At 46.3% G+C, this 20083-nt stretch overlaps 1 protein-coding gene and 1 long non-coding RNA gene across 22 annotated transcripts in view; one reads left to right on the forward strand and one right to left on the reverse strand.

Moving 5' to 3' along the window:
- The window catches only part of FHIT (fragile histidine triad diadenosine triphosphatase), a 1253716-nt gene that overhangs the window by 1211111 nt on the left and 22522 nt on the right, over positions 1 to 20083 (forward strand). The window lies entirely within an intron of this gene.
- LOC105079549 (uncharacterized) overlaps positions 1 to 20083 on the reverse strand; it is a 575211-nt gene that overhangs the window by 23061 nt on the left and 532067 nt on the right. For 8 of the 12 annotated variants that reach the window (XR_012499938.1, XR_012499937.1, XR_012499935.1 and 5 more), the window contains one exon: positions 6 to 18864. This is a non-coding gene — a long non-coding RNA (uncharacterized LOC105079549). Of the gene's footprint in view, positions 1 to 5; positions 18865 to 20083 lie in introns of those variants that run through there. The other 4 variants (XR_012499944.1, XR_012499940.1, XR_012499945.1 and 1 more) reach the window with 4 other exon arrangements.

The following is a 20083-nucleotide window of genomic DNA, read 5'->3' on the forward strand; positions in this document are numbered from 1 at the left end:
CTTACCCAAGTCAGAATTCAGACTCCTCTTGTGCTAAAAAGGGGAGGGGATGTGGTTGGTTACTGCAGACCTCTTGGTGCTGGAATCTCGTGTTCTTGCCTCTGTCCACAAAGGTCAGGTCACGATGTTCCTGTAAACCTCCAAGGAGACCAGTGTCATTCTCTGTTAGGCAACTTTTTATCTCTATACGAATGGAAAAGTGATAATGCCCTTAAAGGTCAGAGCCTTGAGAATGGGCTCTCCTGTATATTTCAGGCTACAAGCAACATTTGTTTTACAAAAGGTGCGGAACCAGCATGACTGAGCCCAGGAAACGGAGCACAGGGTGAGAGCTAAAGGAACAGATCTAATACGGAATCAGATTTGTTCTTCCCTACCGCAAACATACTAAGTGCGAGGCACAATTGAAAGAATTTCACATTATGAATTGATTTTAACTTTATATCAACTCAGTAAGATAGGTACTCTTTTCAGACACGGTAGTAAGAAACAGACATGAAGTACCTTGCCCAACGTCAGGTACTGGAAAGTGGTGGAGACCTGACTTGGAGCCGGGCCGTCCCCCTCTGGAAGCAAGGCTCCCAACCAGGGGTCAGCAAACTTCTCCCGTGAAGAGCCAGGTAAATACTTATGCTCGGCAGGCCGTGCAGTTTCTGTCGCACCTGCTTACTTCTGCTCCTGGAGCACGGAGGGGAGGCACTCACGGACCATACGCAGTGAGCGAGCATGGCCGTGCTCCAGTGAGAGTTTATTTACCAAAACAGGCACAGGGCCAGAATGGACCCCGCGGCTGTAGCTTTGTCAATACCGGTTCCTGCCCGTTATCCTAAACCAGCCCTTCTCAACGCTTCAAAGCAGCCCTTTGCAACATAAATACAATATGAGACACCCTTGTAATTTTAAACTTTATGGTCACCATTTTTTTTTTGAAAAAAAGGAAACATAAAATTAATTTTAATAATATTTTTTATTTAACACAAAATACCCATATTATTATAATTTCAACAGCTCACGTGATAATTACTAATGAGATATTTCACATTCTTTTTTGCACTGTCTTCTAAATCGGGTATACAACTTATCCTTCTAGCACATCTCAGCGCAGACTAGCCATGTTTCAAGTGCTCTGCAGCCCCTCGGGGTAGTGGCTCCCGGAGCTGGACCAGGCACTCTAAGTACTTAACGCGCACAGGCTGGAGGCTAAGGTGTGCGTTTCTAACAAGCCCGTAGATGGCGCTGGTCTGTGGGCCACACCTGGGGTACAGGGCTGCCCACAGCCCCGCTCTGAAGGAAACCTACCATGGTGGGACTGGAGAGGGGCAGGCAACTTAGGGTGTTGCCAGGAAGGGGTTACATTCGCGTTGAAACCCAGAGGCCAGAAGACATTCGTGTTACAGCTATGCTGTGCAAGACACTGATGGGAATAAAGATGGAAGAGGAGCAGTAGAGCTCCCCAGAGTGGCAGAGCCAGATGCAGTAACACAGAAATGCCCGCCAGTGATCGAGGAGCGGAACTGCCCCGATCCAGGTGCCCGATGACACATTACACATCTCAGTAGTGCCGAGATATCGCTGGGCTCCTTGGGGCCAAAAGGATCCTCTGTAGGTTGAAAAGCTTGTCACCCATGGAGCCCCCAGGGGAGTGTCATGTCAAGTGCCTGTGTTTGTGCACACATTTTTCTAGGAAAAGGAGTCATAGCTTTGATCAGATTCTCAAAGGTGCTGTCATGCCTAAAAATAAGAGCTCCTATTCTGAAAGAACTGGGATGTAATTTGGAATTTGTGAAAATTCTCTGCAGTGAGTTGCCTGTAGTTTTAAATGTGAACTTGTACACATACCAAGACACACATCGACACGATGTGTCCAGAAGGAGGGAGGCGGTTCTCCTGAAGACTTCCGTTGTGTCCTAGGGTGACCCCTCTGTGTTGCTCTCCTCCGTGGGCACTGCCAGTGATCAGCTGGGCCAGGGAGATGGGCGGCCTTGGGCTAAGGATTTCACTGCTCAGAGCCCCCATTTCCTGCCAAGTGGGGGTGATGACAGCGTCTGCTTCACGAGACTCTTGGGGAGAAGTGAATAGTTTCACTGTCACACACACAGCAGCTGTAACAGGCCCTCAGTGCACGTGAGCTTCCTTCATCTGGCGTCAGGCTCTCTATCGGATTCATTACAGGAGTCATTCTCAGAGAATTGTCTTCTTTTTCTTTTTCTTTTTTTCCTTCTTATTCCTATGCTTTTGTTCCTGGACCAAGGTTGCCTCTCTTCCCAAGACAGTCTGTGTCCGTGGCCTCTCTGAAGCAGGCTTGTTCTCTGCCTTGCTCTTTGCCTCTGTTGTGACATCTTGGAAAAGCCCGCCTGTCCTTCGCTCCCACCTCTTAGTCACTGGTTTGAGCTGTTATTTGCTGTGGTCCCCTCATGCTTGTCATCGTTGGCGAGTGAGATTTTGGCCCATTATCTTCTCATGTTAGAGGTGGGGAGAGAACAGAGTATGACCGCTGCCCTCACTCTACAAAAAGGTAAATTCTGTTTAGTTGCCCACGGAAACAAGAAAGCAGGTATTTCCAGCAGTCATTCTGTTTTAAATCCAAAGCTGCATATAAACTTGGAAATAGCCACCACGTCAGCTGTACTCTTCATTCAGAAGCACTGAGGCAGCCACGGCACGCCAGCCGTTCCTGGGATTCGCTGCACCGATGCTCACCGTCCTCTGGGGCAGAAGCAGCAGGTGGGGCCAAGGGCAGGAGCTGGGGAGGCAGAATAGCCTGGGTATGGCCTCCACCCCTGCCTGTGACAGCGCTGTGGATCACGTGTGGCCTCATCGCACAGCTCTTCTGAGCCTCGGCCTCCGTACCCTGGGGAGTCAGAATATTTGTACTGTGTTCGTCTGCTAGGGCTGCCATCAGAGAGTGCCACATGCTCTGTGGCTTGAGCAGAGGAAATCTGTCGTCTTACAGGTCTGGAGGCTAGACATCTGGGATCAGACTATGAGCAGGTTTGCATCCTTCTGAGCGCAGATCTGTTCCAGGGCGCTCTCCTCGCTGGTAGCAGTCTGCGGGCAGTCCCTGGCACTCCTTGGCCTGTGGGCCATCGCCCTGACCTCTGCCTTCATCTTCATGTGGGCTTCTCACTGTGTGTGTGGCTGTCTCCGGGTCCGTGTATCCCCTTTGTCAGAGGACATCAGTCCACTATCAGCGACCTTCTTTGAAACTGACTGCCTCTGTAAAGACCCTGTTTCCAAACAAGGGTGCCTCCTGAGGGCCTGCGGGTTGGGACTCCAACGTATTTTAGGGGAGGATGCAATGCAGCCCGTAACACATACCCGCCACACAAGGTTGTCAGGGTGGTTAGGTGAGATAATCTACAGAAAGGGCTTAACACCATGCCTGGCACTTAGCAAACTCACTTAGCAAGTTAACTGGTTATTATCCTTGTGGGAATGGATCATGCCCTCATTCTAGCAGAAACTGATCTTTCTCACCTACTCGTCTCAGGGGTTTTCTGTGTCTGTTGCTGCTTCTGCTTCCTTTTTTTCTTCTTATTTTTCATCAACCCAAAGGCAAATGGAAATGCGAAAGGCAAAGAAAGCACAGAGTGGTCAGAACATGGAAGGTTCTGCATTTGACCATCAGAACGTTTTATTCTTTAATATTTCCTCAGCCTGAGCTTATATAAGGTTAAAAAAAAAAGATTTTTGTGACTAAAAATACACAGAAATCTATTATTTCAGTCCAGTCTGTGTTAATTATCGGAGAAGCTATCTAAAATAGCAGAATGATTTTGTTTGAGGGAAAACTTTGAAACCTAAGTAATTATCAGATGGCCATTAAAACAAAAACCCAAAAAAATGAACCCACTGTCTGAGAAGACATAATATAGGAATCAAATAAGCTAGTGGCATTAATCTGCAAATTCTGTGTGTACTGCTCTGGTATCTGGAACATAATTATCAAGCTTAAGTTAATTAGACTAATGCTCAGAAAATCTGGCCTGGCAGCTTGCTGTAAGTAATTATATATACTGATTAAAAATGTAATGCACTGTGAGCAGAGGCACAGGAAGCTCCATTTGACACAATCTGTGCACATATACAATGAAGAATCCATGGAAAAGAGTGTCCACGATGAGAAGGAACTTTGTAGAAACTGGCAGGCATCTTGCAGGGTGAGGTCTGCAGGGTGAGGTGACGCCCCACCCCCCACCCCCAGCCAGTGTAAGACGGGAGGGCGTCAGGACGGGGCTGGCGCAGAAAAGGGACGTGACTGTAGGCACTCCCCGGTGGAGCACAGACAAAACGGGGGCCTGGCCGCCACTCTGTTGTCTCCATTTTCTCTCAAGCTTTTCCTTCAAAGGAGGATCAGCTGTGGGACCACTGAGGCCAGCCTCTGTGGTGATTTTCCAGCCTCTGAAGAAATGAAATTGTCATTAATGACGGATCACAAGGAAGGGTGGGATGCTGACCTCCAAGTGGGCACAAGCGTATCTTTCATTTGCCTCCTGCTCACTGTGTTTTTCTCCCCAGCTGTCCTTGAAGGAGGGGAGATGCCACTGGGAAGTCATCGTCACAGACCAGGGATGCCCACAGTTCGGCTCTCTACTCAGAGCCTTCATAAGTTTATTGTCCCCTTGAAATACAGTTAGGTAAAACTAGTTAAGTTTCAGGTTGATGTGGGCTGCAAAGAAATCTTGGTTTGTCCTGTGTCCTCCTTCACAGCGTCTTGTCTCCGTTTCTGCATTAGCATTATAGCATTTGGCCTAGAGGACATAATCACAGCCTTCCTTGAGGACTGACGATGGTGGTAACTGTCTGAGTATCTGTTATGGTTGGTTTCTTGGGACAAGAAGTGTTCCGTGGACACCAGTTATGTTCCTAGCTCTAGTTTTGTAAGGTCGCTGCTAAGGTATTAGATTGAACCATGTGGCACTGACGTTTTGAAAGTTAAGGAAAGACTGAACATTGTTAATGAGCAGTGGCTCTCGGCTCACAGAACCTCTAGGTTAGTGGGGAAGACAGACATATGGGAAAGCGCTCACAACAGGATAACCGTCCTGAAATGGAAACTCATAAAAGGGCCCCCGGGGAGAGCCGCGGGGGCGCAGGGGAAGCAGTGTGTTCCATGTGCGAGGCTGGTGCTGACAGATGGAGCAGGTTGTCTAAAGAACCACTTCTACTTAAGTAGGATGGAAACATGCACGGGGCTGAGAGATGCGGGTAAGTGGTAAGTGAGGGCCAGTCACACCAAGAAAGCCGAGTCAGGGACCAGCGATTCTGGACCGGAGCACAGACAGCAAGGGTGGAAAGTCTGAGCTGAAGCCACGCTGGCCCGTTACCCAGAATTTAATTTCTGCTTTTGAATAAGGGATCCTCCAGCATGCGCGTCCTCAGTTGTGACGTCCCAATGCAGGAACCACATGCAGGCTGCCCCTGTTGTTTTTAATAGAGGGTCCTTTTTTGTAGAGAAACATGCTGAGTCTTTCAGCCCAAGACTGCAGGAGACTCAAGCAATTCACTTAATTTCTCTGAACCTTTGTTTCCTTCTCTGTAAAACAGGGACAACAGTGTTATGCCTCCTGCCCACCCCACCGATGATCCAAGGAGGTTCTGTAGGCAACAGGGCTTTGGTTTAGATTCCTCAGACTAGTCCCCGGTGCGTAGCAGATGTTCAGTACTGTTTTCTGAGAGAGGGGATGCAGGTCCCACCACCCACGAGCTGCAAGATCGCATCTCCGAGCCTTAATTTCCTCACCTGCAAGTGGAGAAGCCGGCACCATGAGGCAGGTACTCTGAGGAGGATGGAATGAGATCACCTCCATACCTGGTACTCAGCAGGCACTCATCAGGGCTCCGCCAATAATAACAAAAGTCGCAGAACAACAGAATGATGCTGTCTGTAACCCTGGGCCCCCCATCCTTCTATGTCTCCACTTCCCTAGAGCAGAAGGGCCCCTAGTATTGGACTAAGAGCATCCCACCTCGGCCAGGCGTTCATTTTCCTTAAAGCAGTGTTTGCTTCTCGAGATTCAGCTGCCTTTTGGCTGAAAAGAAAAATTAAGTCTCGAATCTGACTTGTTTTATAAGTAGATGAGTCGCCCCTCCACCTGAGGCTCAAATAACCATTTGCAAAGTGAAAGGACAGTCAGTCAGCAGGTTGTTTTGCCTCTTGGATGGCAAAAAATTAGTTTGCTTGATTTTTAAACATTTTCCATTTTGGCTTCCAGTAGACACAGGCTGAGTAACAAATTAGGAACCAGTCGCAGATGTTGGACAGGTAACTTGGCTACTGTGCTTCAGTCTAATGTCAGTGAGCGGGAGTCAGATGTCACCAAAAGCAAACGTTAGCAAACGTTACAGTGGGAGAGGCACAGTGTCGCTTGGAAATTAATGACTTTTTTCAACATCGTGTCTGTGTTTCCAACCTAAAGAGCGATCAGCATCCTTTTCGTTGCCCCCACTGGTGGGCAGCAGAAATGGAGCTTAAACTGCAAAGCCCCTAAAGTGCAGGCTTGGTGTGGGAATCGGCATAAAGAAGAGGGCTGTGGAATGTAGGAAGCGTGTGAAATCTGTATTTCTACCGCAGACATGTTTATTAAAATCCCAGCAAGTATTACTTTTGCTGCAGAAACAGGACGTAAGAGCAAATTTACGGAGAGGAGAACGTTTGGAGGACTGTCTCACAGACATAAAGCTCTGAAGGCAGAGCAGGTTTAATTAAGAACAGCACCCTGTGTGAAGTGTTAGACCCAAAATAGATCCCGGGCTGGGGGATGCAGTGAAGGGATAAATCCATTCCAGACATCTGGAATCCAATTAATGACTTCAGTGCTTCTACACGGCAGACGCTATGTTGTAATTCTTACAGAGGCTCCCGGAATGGAAGCAGGCTTTCCGGAGTGAGGGGAGTGGCAGCCATCCTGTGTTGTAATCCCACCTGCTGCCCATGGACGGTCATTTCTGTTTGCTTTCATTCAGGGCCTGCTTTTAGACATTATGTAAGCAGTTATAGTTAATGGCCAATGAGTATCTTCATACCCTATCACGCAGAACAAAAGCCACGATTTTGATGTCCTACATCTAACCATGTCATAGGCCCACACTCCATCCTCTCCCCTGCCTTCCCCTCACCGAGCTCTCCATCACCCTGAGTCCCTTGGTCCCCACTGCTTCACTTCTTTTTACAGCGTTTTAGGCATCTGTATGTGTTCCTAAAAAACAACTCAAAAACATATACTTTCAACTTTGTAAAAAAAAAGACAAAAGATCATGCTGCATATTATCTTTTGGGAATAATTTTTTTCCTTAATAGTATGTTATTAAGATTAGTCCATATGGCCTAATTGTCTATCAGATAATTATTATGGTCACTGTGCAATATTCCATGATGTGAATGTATCCCATTGTAGTCATCTACTTTCTGAAGACGAGTGGTCATGTCCTGGGTTTTGCTATTTTAATCAGAGCTGCTTTGAAAAGTCTCACGTATGTGAGCAAGAATGCCTCTCAGGTGCACCCCTGGGTGTGGTATTGCTGGGTTAGAGGGTGCTGTGAACATCAACTTCAGGAGGTAATGCCAAACTGTTTTCCTAAGAGGTTGCTTCAATATACTCTCTCGCCAGCAGTGCCAGAGCACCCCTGAGGGTTTATATCCTCTCTAGCCCACGGGTTTGCCATATTTAAATGTAGCTCAAATTCACTAATACTCAAAAGTAGTAGTTTTTTTTACATGTACTTGACCTTGTGCTCTGTGACTCTTAAGAGCTGAAGCTAGGACTCAGGGATAGAAGTTGGGGGAAGGGAGATGGCAGAACAGTCTCCTAGCACAGCTACGAGGGTCAGGTTGTCTGGGGGAGCAGTAACATGTTCACCCCTGGAGCCCTGCAGCCAGGGCATGAGCGCCCCTTGGAAGCACTATGGCAGAAGGGATATAGATCAGAGACACCTTGCGGTTTGGACCGGAGATTTTTAAAGATCTGTCTTGAACCCTGATTCTAGGACGAGGCATTTTTCAAGTATTCCTTTTTGGACCTTTAAGTAGGTACTGAAATTATAAGAAGCTATTTTAAAGCATTCTGATCTTTTATCTTTTAAAACCAACCAAATTCGTTTAAACCCTTGAGCAGCATTGAGGTGAGATTAATTAAAAGATTAGGTCTCTTAAAAGATTTTTATGGGTTTTTCATTCATGAAGTTATAACTCCCAACAATATTTTCAGCTTTAATGGGAAGAGCAAAGATACTAATATTTTAAAATCAAGCCGTATATATGTGAGCCAGGCCTGGGGTTTTTGCATGTGTGTGTGTGTGTTTATGGTGCCTCAGGAGCATCTCAGTAATAAATAATTGGGAGATGCACAGTAGGAAGCTGAAAAAGGTGAGGGTATCTCTTTTCTAGCCTGATGCTTCGAAATAGTCACGGGCCTGGCATTGCATTTTAATTTTCCACTCTGACAAAGCAGGGTATGTGCGTGTTTGAAGTCGCCTTCTATCTCTATTGTCTGTGCTGATTTTTTGGATTATGGTCACTTACAGGGTATATAAAATGAACAGTTGAGCCCATAACAAGGAAATCTCTGTTTCTTTCCTTTTAAGCCGTCAGGTATTTAAAAAGTTTTACAGGCACTGGAAATCGTCTGTGAGAAAGATCTGCTGTCACGCATGGTAAGCTGGTGTTTCAGCCTCATCCAAGGCCTTATATCTTCATTAAAGAAGGTTTTTAAATGAAATAGAGGCATTTGGGAAAGGCTGGCTCCTAATTTGTTTGTGCAGCTCACACGGGCCAGGTTCTTTGAAGGGCACTGGAACAGCTCCATCGGAAATGAATGGATTTGTAAGTGACAGAGGGGAGGTTACTGCCAGGGGGTGCGCTGCCCCTTCAGAAGGTGCGGTTTTGTAACCAGAGGCAGAACGATCGCCTCGTGGAAAGAAGGAAGCAGGACCAATCCAGCAGGGTGGTGAGTACCCTTGGAATACAGATTTTTCTGTTGGTCATTTCTCACCTGCCAACACGTGGATCCTGGTGCCAGGCCCCTGGCTGGCTGGCGCCAGGGGCGCTCCTTTAGCTCTGCCAACCAAATGGTGGACATTCGGAGAGAAGTTGGTGAGGTCAGCCCGGGTCCTCGCTGCTCCATGGTGCTCGCCACTTGTGCAAATAGCTTGAGCCTCCCCTGCTTTTCTGTGGAAAGTTTCCTGTTAGCAGGGCCTGATGTTAAGGTGAGGGAGGGACTCGGTAAGCAAAACTCAGGCCAGGCGGCAGCGCTGCCCAGGCTCAGAGGCAAAGCTGGGCCCAGCTGCTCTTCTCCGTGCCAAGTCTGGGCTTACTGCCTCTTCACCCAGCTACTGTTCTAAGCTGAGCAAAAAGTTGGTGCGGAACAAGGGTGATATGACCAGTGAATCACCCGTCTCTCATCTCTGGCAGCATTTGCGCCTCTGGGCCTGCAGGGAAGGGAGAGCCACCCGCTCCTCCCCCTCTCGCCTTCTCGTTGGTCGCTTCCTCACTGTCTCCAGTCACTGGCCTCCAGCAGGTTCACCGCTCGTGCAGGTACCCTGTCCTTCCCGGGGATCTGCACTGTGTGATCGTCCCTGACCATGCTGCCTAACAGGGTTCTCTTTATTACTCTCTCGTGGTAGTATCAGATTTCAGTCCTTGCTAAGCTGCTGCCTTCTCTCAGGTGTAAGCCTCCTGAGCCCACTCAGGCCCGTCCGGCTTGCTGGCCACTGTGCAGTGTGACGCACGGGGCCAGCTCGTGGTAGCCACGTTACTATTTGTTGAATCCTCGAATGAGTTCTGCAGAGAAACGAGCTTCCGATGCTTGAGGGAACCCATATTTACAACCCCCTAACCTAGTTCTGCCTCTCCAAACGGGTTTTATTTTGAGAGCCCAGGTGTTGCTGCCGGGAACATTGTGTTAAGTAGGATTCTGAGGCCATGTTGATGGCGGTATATTGTTGGTTGTTTGTGGGCTTAGCCTGTGTGTTGTATATTTGCTTAGCACCCTCCGCGGGGATGGCTATCTTGTCTGGATCGCATTTCTAAAGGTTCTGTAAGGTGTCTCTGAAAAAAGAGGAGAAAAAAAGCAGCAAATATGAAATAAAGTGTTCAGGAGATTCCAAGGAAGCCAGAAATGGGCCCTTTGCCTTTTCCCTTCCGTCACTGTGAGTACCACAGGGCGACCTCACTCTGGGAATAAAGGAGAACCCTCTTGCTCAAACACCAATATCCTCAGCACGGGAGACAGGCTTACGGAACACAACGGGCTGAGGAAATTGGTTTTTGAATAAATGTTTCCTTCTCCCAGTTTTGCTTCATCACAAACCTCCCTTTCAGAAGGCGTTTCATTGCCTTTCTCCGTGGGCGTGTTTTTAGAAAGAGGAAGCCCTGAGGATATCAAATTGGTTGAAACTGCTAGTGCCTGTGGTGTCACCAATGCCTGATGCACTGGAAAATCAGGAAAGCGCAGACAGGGTGGAGCCTGCGGCAAGGGGCGGCTGATCAGCAATTATTTACTGAAAACTGCCCTGGGAGACGATTCTCCCCAGGCCCAGCCAGACCCTGATCCCAGCTCAGAGGCTGATCTCTATTTGCATATTTGGTTCTCTTTTCTGGGCCATTTGATCACCCATGTTTAAAAAGATGTTAAACTGAAAGAAAATTTCCAAGAATTTCCTGAGGGGACCTAGGAGTGCACTGGGAGCCAGCGGACGGTGTGTCTAACCCAAACATATGCTGTTCCCCTTGAGCCACGTGATGTTCCTAAGAGGCTCAGATGTTTCATCTGGAAAATGGGAAGGATGGGCCTGAACAGTCAGTACATGGGGAGGGAAGGCGTAATTTAGAGACCCATGTGACAAGTGCTTCTTGGAAGCCTACCCGGCAAGCGGTGAGGACACAAAGATGAGTGTTACTGTGACTTGGTGATTTTGTACCATGAACACGGGAGCTAGATGGAGGCTTTTTACAGTTGGAAGAGCAAAGAACGTCTGGGTGGCTGTGATTGGTTTCTCTACCAAACCACGATCACCACGCTCTGTCGTAGGGGATTTTCGTCTGAAGTGCTAAGGCCAGCTGCTAGGCAGGGCCGGGTTCATCCCTGACAAACAGGAGGCTCGGTCCAGTAAGCTGTGAGGAAAATGGTAGCAGGCGGTCCTGAAGGGTAAGCCGTTTGCCCTCCGCTCTGCCTGTGCCGATGACTCTTAAGTCAGTGACTCCTATATGAGACCCCGTGGTCCCGTTCCTCAACTGCCCTCATGTCACGTTGTAGGGATGTTCTGGGTGGTGGCCTGCCATGAGGCTGCGCGGCAGATCCAGGTGAGCCACCTTTCTCAGATACACATTTCAGGTTAGCCTGACATTGGCTTCCTTGACACAAAGTGACCCTTTGATGTGCTAATAGAAATCAGCTCCGTGTAGGACAGGTTGCCACAGTTGCTTTGTGGTGAGCGGCTTCTCAGCTTCTGATGGAAAACTGCAAACTTTAATGTCCCAGCGATTAAAGCGATTTTCTGATGGTAGGTGAGCCCTCCAGCAAACCGGAATGGCCCACCTTGGTTTGTGCAGGTTTATAGGGCGCATGGGGCGCCCTGAAGACCATTCACGGCGCGATTAGTAGGGTAATACCGCGTCCAAACTGTGCTGCTGGCAGGCTCATTTGCTGCTTTGGCAAGCGGCTTGACAATGTGATACTTTAATGTATAATTGGATAAGCAGTTGGGTTCTGTTATAGTACAGTGGTTTGGCATAATTATTTTCCAGTGCTGTGATTTTCTAGTTAATAAATACTTTTGGGGGTTACAAATTCTTAAACATCAACACTCTATACTCCTTGAAAGTAGGATGCCATTAATTAATATAAAAGCTGATTTCAGCATTTTGGCCCCACTGACAGCGTTAAAAAAAAAAAACTTCCGCTTTTACTCAAGCAAGTTAGGCTCAAGTCAAAGCTTTGGCAAGTAATCAAATGATGGCATGCCCTTTTACTGGAATTTCTCTCCATAAGGAGCGAAGAACCACACTTCAGAAACTTGACAGTGAACAGAGGGAACCAGAGGGCACCTGGTCGCAGTAATCTGGTGGTTAGTCCAGAGTTCCAGCTCACATGACTCAGGGTCTTCCCCATCGAGAGAAAAAAGGGAGGAAATTATGTTGCACAAAGAAATATTTGAAGAATCTCAGGGTTCTAAGGAAGCAGAAGTGGCAGCAAGAGGTGGATGACACAGGACTTTTTTATGTGTGTGTCATGTGAAAGCAAGAGGTAATTCACTAGGACACCAACAAGAGCCCAAAGTGGATGACACTTAAGAGAGAGGCCATTTGGTGTTTGGGGACAAAATGCGTGCTCCAAGGATGCTGGCTGTAGCGTGTGTGAGAGACGGAGGGAGTGAGACAGCATGCGCGTCATGCAGTAGAACTTGGTGCCCGTATAAACGGTCCAGGAAGGGGACTTTGGGGAGCGTATGACTGAAGAGAGAGGCGTGTGTCGGGCAGAGACAGAGTGGTTTTCACACTGGTTCAGAGCAGCCTTGGGCCAGGGAGCCAGGATCAGTGTGTGCTTTACACAGCACCTGGAAGGAAGCATCAGAGGCCAGGGTCCGTCTACAGGGACACACACGCGGCACCACCTGCCCGCCACACTGACTTTGGCACCTGGGCCCCCCTCCCCACTTCCCGGTCCGAGGCACCCCAGTTCCACCGTTTCTTCTCTGACTACTGCGCCAGCTCGTCTCCCTGTAACTCATTCTCCAGCCAGGCTACTCGTCATGAAAAGTCATTTTCGCCCTCTTACTTCCCTGCTTTTCACCCTTGCATCTCTTCTCATGGCATCAAAAAGAAAATCGTAACCTCTTAGCCATTCCCACTGGCTGCAGATGCCCTGCTCTCTCCCGCACTCCTTGGGCCACTTAGTCACATGCCCAGCTGTCTTCTTCCTCAAGGCTCTGCCCTTGCCCTTGTCCTAGCTCTTCACTTGATGGACGGCTAATCATTGTCCACGTCTCAGCCGAAGTGTCACCTCTCCAATGAGGCCTTCCTCCACATCCCTTCCCAGAGTTCAGCCACCATCCCTGCAAGTCACAGCTCTGATTTTCTTCAGAGCTCTTCTAATATGAAATCATTCTGGTTTCTAAGCATCTGTCATAAAAAAAAAAAATTCTGCAGCTGTCTGTGTTCAGCTCAGTAGAAGCAACCCACACCCGTCTGTCTGGGCCACGTGGCAGTGTCACGCTGGCAGTCACTGCCCACCTCTGGACCATCTCCCAAGGTGAATGCCATGTTTAATGCCATTTTCCCCACATTTTTACTTAATATGTTTTCTAAACTGACTCTTCTTTTTAACTTAAACTTACTTACTTTTGAAAGGCAACCTGAGATATCGTAAATGGGAGATGAGCCCCCGATACATGTGATCTATACAAAACAATCTTACATTTCAGCTGGAGTCTGGATGGCACCTCTGGTTCTGTCAGAGGACACGCTGGTACCGTGTTAAGGATAAGCTAGTACTGACGGGGACTTTCTTCTTGACTCATCGGAGGACTGAGAGATGACTGTGAAGGCAGTCTCTTTCTTGGTAGGATTCAGAACTATTTGCAGCTTTGAATTGTACAACTGGAGGCCATCTTTTGGGCTATTGGGGTGTGTCTCCCATCTTTAAACCACAGAATGTCAAGGCTTCTTAAAAGGGCAACTAAACTGCAGCTCTCCTGACAACTGTGACAAATGGGCAGTGTGGTCCGAACGCCAGGGCAGGAGTCGTCAGGAAAGAGCGGTCCAAGCAGTGGGTGGAGCTGGCGCCCACTTTGCCTGTTTGCCGAGGCTCTTCCCACGGCCCAGAACAGCCCTGTCCTTAATATCCCATCACCGTCTTTGAAGCCAGTGCGCATCCAGGGTTTTATAAAGTCAACCCCGGACCCTACCCCATAAGAGGTACTCTCGCCCGCAGTTATCCTGCAAGTGCTATGATAGAAATTCCAGTCTAGTACTTATCTCAGGCTGACTTAGACTAAGTGATGTTTGCATGAATTTCTCCATGCTGTGGGGTGGTGAGACCCCACAAGGCAAAGGTTTTTGTCTTACTCTGTTCTAACAGTGCCTGGAATGTGTCATGTGCTCAACAGATACTTCTTGGCTAAACTGAAAGCAGTAACAGAGGACCAGATTTAAAACAAAACTGAAGGATTTACTTCCCAATTCATTGCAATTATTTACCTTGCAATACTTTGTATAAATACCTGTCAGAACAGAACCATCAACCCATAATGGTTTCTTTAAGCTCTCTGCTCTTCACGTTGTTTAATAAAACGAATAATGAAATATACGGGTGAATTTTAGAACAACACCCAAGTTTATATTCAACCACTTGCTTCTTTAAGAAGCGGCTTTCACCCGTTTTTCTGCTCTTGGAAAACAATGTGGCATTTTACTCCAGGTTATTTCTGGTTCTGAAAAAACATTTAAATTACTGTCAATCATTCCTCCTCCTGTACTGCATCACAGAGCTATAAAAAGTGCCAATAGCCAAGGCAGGTTGAGTGTTACATCAGGGAAGGCGTCACCACCCCACATGCCTCGTGAGAACACACTCAGGGCCCAGAAGGGGCACGATGTTAATATCGACACGTCTCAGTTCTTCGCTCAGAAATCCTGGTACCACTACCTTCCCCCCAAATCATTTCAGGCAGATAAAGCAAGATGACTAGAGATATTTTATATATATATATATATATGTCTATATATTTTAATCTCTTCTCTAAGCCGTATAGAAATAGAATTCACTTTGACACCGTTTATTGTGGGGACTGTCCTTTCCCCATTTTGTGTCGCTGGCCCCTTCGTCATGAATTAACTGAAAGCATACACGTTGGTTTCCTTCTGGGCTCCCTATTCTGTTCCTCTGGTCTGCGCGCCTGTTTTTTGTGCCAGAAGCTCAGTGTTTTGGTTACCGTAGCTTTCTGACGTAGTTTGAAGTCAGGGAGCGAGATGCCTCAACTGTGTTCTCCTTTCTCAAGATCATTCAGGCCACTCTGGGTTCTTCCCTGGTCCGTAGGAATGGTAGGATCATTTGCTTTTTGTTTCTGTGAAAAATGCCATTTGAATTTGGTAGAGATTGCAGTTAACGTGTACACTGCTTTGGCTGGAAAATGTTGTTTTAATAATATTCTTCCAATGCATGAGCACGGAATATTTTTTTCTATTTATCTGTGTCTTCAATTTCTTTATCAGTGTTCTGCCGTTTTCCACATGCAGGCCTTTCATGTCCTTGGTTAAGGTTATTCCTAGGTACTGTGTTCTTTTTGTGTGTGTGTGTGTGCAATTATTAAATGAGATTGATTTCTTAATTTTTCTTAGACTTCTTTATTAGTGTATGGAAAGTCAACTGATGTTTGTGTATTACTAAATTCATTGATTAGTTTTACCAGGTTTTTGGTGGTTTGATGTGGAAAACTGGAATTCAAAAATGCTGATGTTCCTATCACATCCAGATCATTCACAACACCCAAGACATAGTGAGTTATAATACTATCTTCTCATAGTGCCTCTTAGCAGTATATAGATTCCTACAAGGGCGATTAGCTTAACCATTTTGGATGAACTGGATCTGGGGGGGAGCTGTTTTTCTATAGTGAAGTTTGATGTGTTCTCTGCTTTTCTGTCATGGTTTTGACATGGTTGATTTAAAAATATGTATGTGTGTGTGTGTGTGTGTATTTAATTTCCAGTAGTTTTAAACACACAGAAAGTATGCAGTAGCAGTGAAGTCTACTCTTTCTCTGCAAGCTGAGCTTTTGCAGTCATTGTTGACGTAGCACATGCACCACTTAAGATGAAAATCTCTGGTGGGCTTTTCCCTCAAATTTTGACACTCTACCACCACATGATCCCCAGTGAGGAATTGTTCTGGTTTCTACTTCAGAATTCCATCCACAGACCCAGGGAAACTTTGACTACCTGCCCCCACTGTATGGCAATGTGTGTTTCTATTCTGACCCAGTTTTCCTTTCCTGGAACTGTTTTTGTTTTTGTTTGTTTGTTTGTTTTTTCCTCTCCTTATTTTCACAACCTGGACCGATTTTAAGTGCACAAGATGGGTATGACGTGGGTGGCCTTTTCTGCATGACTTCTTTCTCTCAGGATGTTTTCAGTGTTCATCCGCGTTGTGACAAGTGTCAGCACTTCATTCATGGGTTTCATTGTGATTAAATCTACACAGCATGACTTTTACCTTTTATACCACTTTAAGCACATAGCTCTACAACATGAAGTAGATTTACATTGTTGTAGAAATACCCTCAGCATTCATCCCTGGCACTCGTTCTATTTCTCCAAGTGAAGCTGCATCCATTAAACAGTAGCTCTCCTCAACCCCTGGCACGTACATCCTACTTTGTACTGTTGACTTTGACTTGTCTGGACACCTCGTACTAGTAGGATCATAGACTGTTTGTCCTTTTCCGGTCTGGTTCGTCTCACTGGGCATAGTGACTTTATGGGTCATCCACACTGACGTTAGTTTTGAAGGCTGAATCCTTTTGTATTGTGTATTTACCGCATTTTGTTTATGGAATCATCCATCCATGGACACTTGGGTTGCTTACTGTGAATAACACTGGTATGAATATGGGTGCAGATGTGTGTGTTTCAGTCCCTGCTTTCAAACCGCCTTGATTACTATAGTTTTATAATACAGTTTGAAACCAGGAAGGATGATGCCTCCAGCCTTGTTGTTCCTTCTCAATGTTGCTTCGGCTTTCTGGAGTCTTTTGCAGTTACATAAAAATTTTAGGATTCATCTATTTCTGTGAAAAATACCACTGACATTTTGATAGGGATTGCACTGAATCTTTGGGTAGTATGGACATTGTAAGAATATTAATTCTTCCCATTCATGTGCACAGAATATCTCCATTTTTTTGTGTGTTTTCTTCAGTCTCGTTCATCACTGTCTTGCAGTTTTCAGTGTACAGGTCTAGCACCTCCTTGGTTAAACTCATTCCTAGGTATCTTTTTCTTTTTGATGAAATTGTAAATGGGACTGTTTTCCATATTTCTCTTTCTGATATTTTGTTACTAGTGCACAGAAACACAACTGACTTTTGTATATTGATTTTTGTATCCTGGAACTTAACTGATTTTTTTTTTACTGGTTCTAACAGTTTTCAGGTAGACATCAGTATTCATGTAGATTTGCTTACCTACAAGTCAGCATTTAAAAACAGTCACCTTTTTGCATCAGACTCTCTCTCATATCCTTTTCCTTCTGACTAAAGTACATCCTTCAATCAGTCTACAGGCGGCAAACTCTGTGTGTTCATTTGAAACTGTCTCTATTTTGCCTTCATTCTAAAAGTGTTTTTTCTCATTAGCGCCCAATCCAGAAGTGGGCAGGAGGCCTAAACAAGCAGTTCTCCAATGAAGACACAGAAATGGCCAGTAGGCACGTGAAAAACACTCAATATCACTAATTATCAAAGAAATGCAAATCAAAACCACAATGAGGTATCACCTCACACCAGTCAGAACGGCCATCATTCTAAAGTCCACAAATGATAAATGCTGGAGAGGCTGTGGAGAAAGGGGAACCCTCCTACACTGCTGGTGGGAATGCAGTTTGGTGCAGCCATTATGGAAAACAGTATGGAGATCCTAAATGTATTTTTGGCAAATGTAAAGACAAAATCTTAAAAGCCATTGGGGAGCCTTTAAATGTAGAAGGAAGCGTACAGGGCGTGTCTGCAAGGGAGACTGGTTTTGGTGGAGCGGAGTGTTCGCGGACAGGTGCAGTGGGAAAGGTGTGCTGGGACCAGTCTGGAGCGTTTTTGAAAAGCAGGTAATGCGTTAACACGTAAACAGTTTCTCTTCTCATGGATGTATGATTATATGCCCAATTTAAGTAGGAGCAGATTTCTACCAGAGTAGTAAATATATAACCAAAAAGCATGATTTGAGTTTAGAAGAATGACTAGCGTCTGCTGGGTCTGATTTTTATCATTCCTCTACGTTACTCAGTGCAAGGAATTTGTCTCAGAGTGAGCGCCACAATTCCAAATTCATGGATTCCCCTGAGCCACATCTTACTTACACTAAAAAGTGATCTGTGTGAAGGACATCATTGAAATGAAGTGTTTTTTTTTAAAAACTTGAATTAACTTTATGAATAGTGATAAGGCTTATAGCCAAGGGGGAAGAGGTAACACAGTGCTTTATGGTCAGTCATTCATCTGCGTTCATGCGCTGACTTACAACCTCACAGCCTCACAAGTGGTGGTTCCAAGCTACGTGGCATTATGGCAAGGCCAGAAGTGGCCAGAATTATGCACTCCCCAAAGTTTCTCCACCTCTGATCATAGTGGCCAAGTGAAAGGAGGAATGAGTTGCAACCCCTGATCTTAAGATTGAACCAGTGTCTATAGAGTCCAGAAAAGTCTGGTGGGGAAATCAGACTGCTAAGTGAATTCAGACTAGTTGGGAAGTTTCGTAAGCGTAGGTAGTAACTTAAAAAGGTATGCAGGACTCTGCATTCATCTAAAAATGAAATCTGATTTTTTCTGAAGACCCGGGAGCCCTGAGTTGGGGGAATAAAGGTGAGTCTGGGGAAAGTAAGGTAGCTAGAGAGAGGCTATAGGTCAGGGGTAGAATGCAGGGCTAGCATGCAGGAGGGTGTAGGCTCGATGGAGGAGAGGAGGAGAGGACTCATGGCCCGGATGTGTGCTTATGGACCTCACTGAGGCTCGTACTCACCCCGAGGAACAGCAGTGCTCAGCTAGGAGGTCCTGACTCTCCCGCCGTCTGTATCACATTGGGCTCTGAAATCGTGCGGACATTTCTCCATCTGCTGCAAGCTGCCAGGGTGCGGGTTTCTCAGTGAGAGTGATTTAGACCTGAAACAGCAAACGCCACTGTTTTAGTTCAGAGATTTTTTTCCTGAGTCGACCAGATTGTTGGTCAAAATCCGACTTTTGGGTGAAGGCACGGGGTGGGGTGGAACAGGATCTGTGGAACTATTCACTCGCTGGCTTCCTCCAGGGTAGACGAAAGGGCAAAACCTGTTGAGAACACCCCTCACTATTGCTTCCTTACTGGGTGGTCTCTGACAGGTGAATAATTTGCCTGTAACCTCCATTTCTCCCTGGTAAGATGGTGCAGAGTAGCACCTGCCTTGTGGATGGGCTATTGTGAGGATCCAGTGAAATGATGCAGGAAGAAATGGTGATACACAAAGAGGAAACTGCCCTTTGCATCACAAATACTGGCTCTCATTGGTGCTAGTAAATAGTTTGCCTTAAAACACGAAATACTTACATTGCGCCTCCTGTAAAGAATTTATACCTTTAGCATTTTACAGCGTCTAGAGCCACACACAGCAGTAACAAATTTAGTTACTAAGACTGAATTGCTGCAGGAGACTGGAGGGGGGAGAAAATTGAGCTCTTCTAATGAGGGGAGTTCTGAGAACATCCTCTCTCTGATATGAGTGAAATTTTATTCACTCTATATGTAAATCTGAGACATATACACATTGTTTTACATAAATATGGGTATCTGAAGAGGATTCTAAAGTGGGCCAATTGACTAAGACCCATCGTTAATTTTTTTTTTTTTTTTTACTGTTTGCCTGCTTGGAGCTTCTTTTAAAGCATATACTCTTATTTATTACTTGGTACTCAACAGCCCTTGTATTATTATCATAAATGACCTTGGGCTCACTGAGGAAAGGTGCTCAGAGCTCCTTTGAGAGAGGCTATGCCGCAGAGCGGAGCAGGTGAAGCTCAGGCGGCTTGGGGACTGACGGGTAGGTCAGCAGCGAACTCTGCCTTCAGGGTCTAGGAAGTGAAATGAATGGATGACATGGGCCAAGCCTAACAGTAGAGGGTGGCGGGGAGGCCCTGCAGTCTGTGAGCCCCAACCCCACCTTCAACAGGCACTTACGGGGGTGGGGGGCGGTGAACGGACCGCAGTGTAGCCTACAATCTGGTTATTGTATTACAAAAGCTGAAAATGTCGATTTTTACCCCAAACCTTCCCATTTTCAAATTTTGACAATGAATACAATAAACAGACACGTGTCCCCTGGCCTCTGATTTTCGAATTCTGTTCAGC

Source organism: Camelus bactrianus, chromosome 17 (assembly GCF_048773025.1).
Source record: "Camelus bactrianus isolate YW-2024 breed Bactrian camel chromosome 17, ASM4877302v1, whole genome shotgun sequence".
NCBI lineage: Eukaryota > Metazoa > Chordata > Mammalia > Artiodactyla > Camelidae > Camelus > Camelus bactrianus.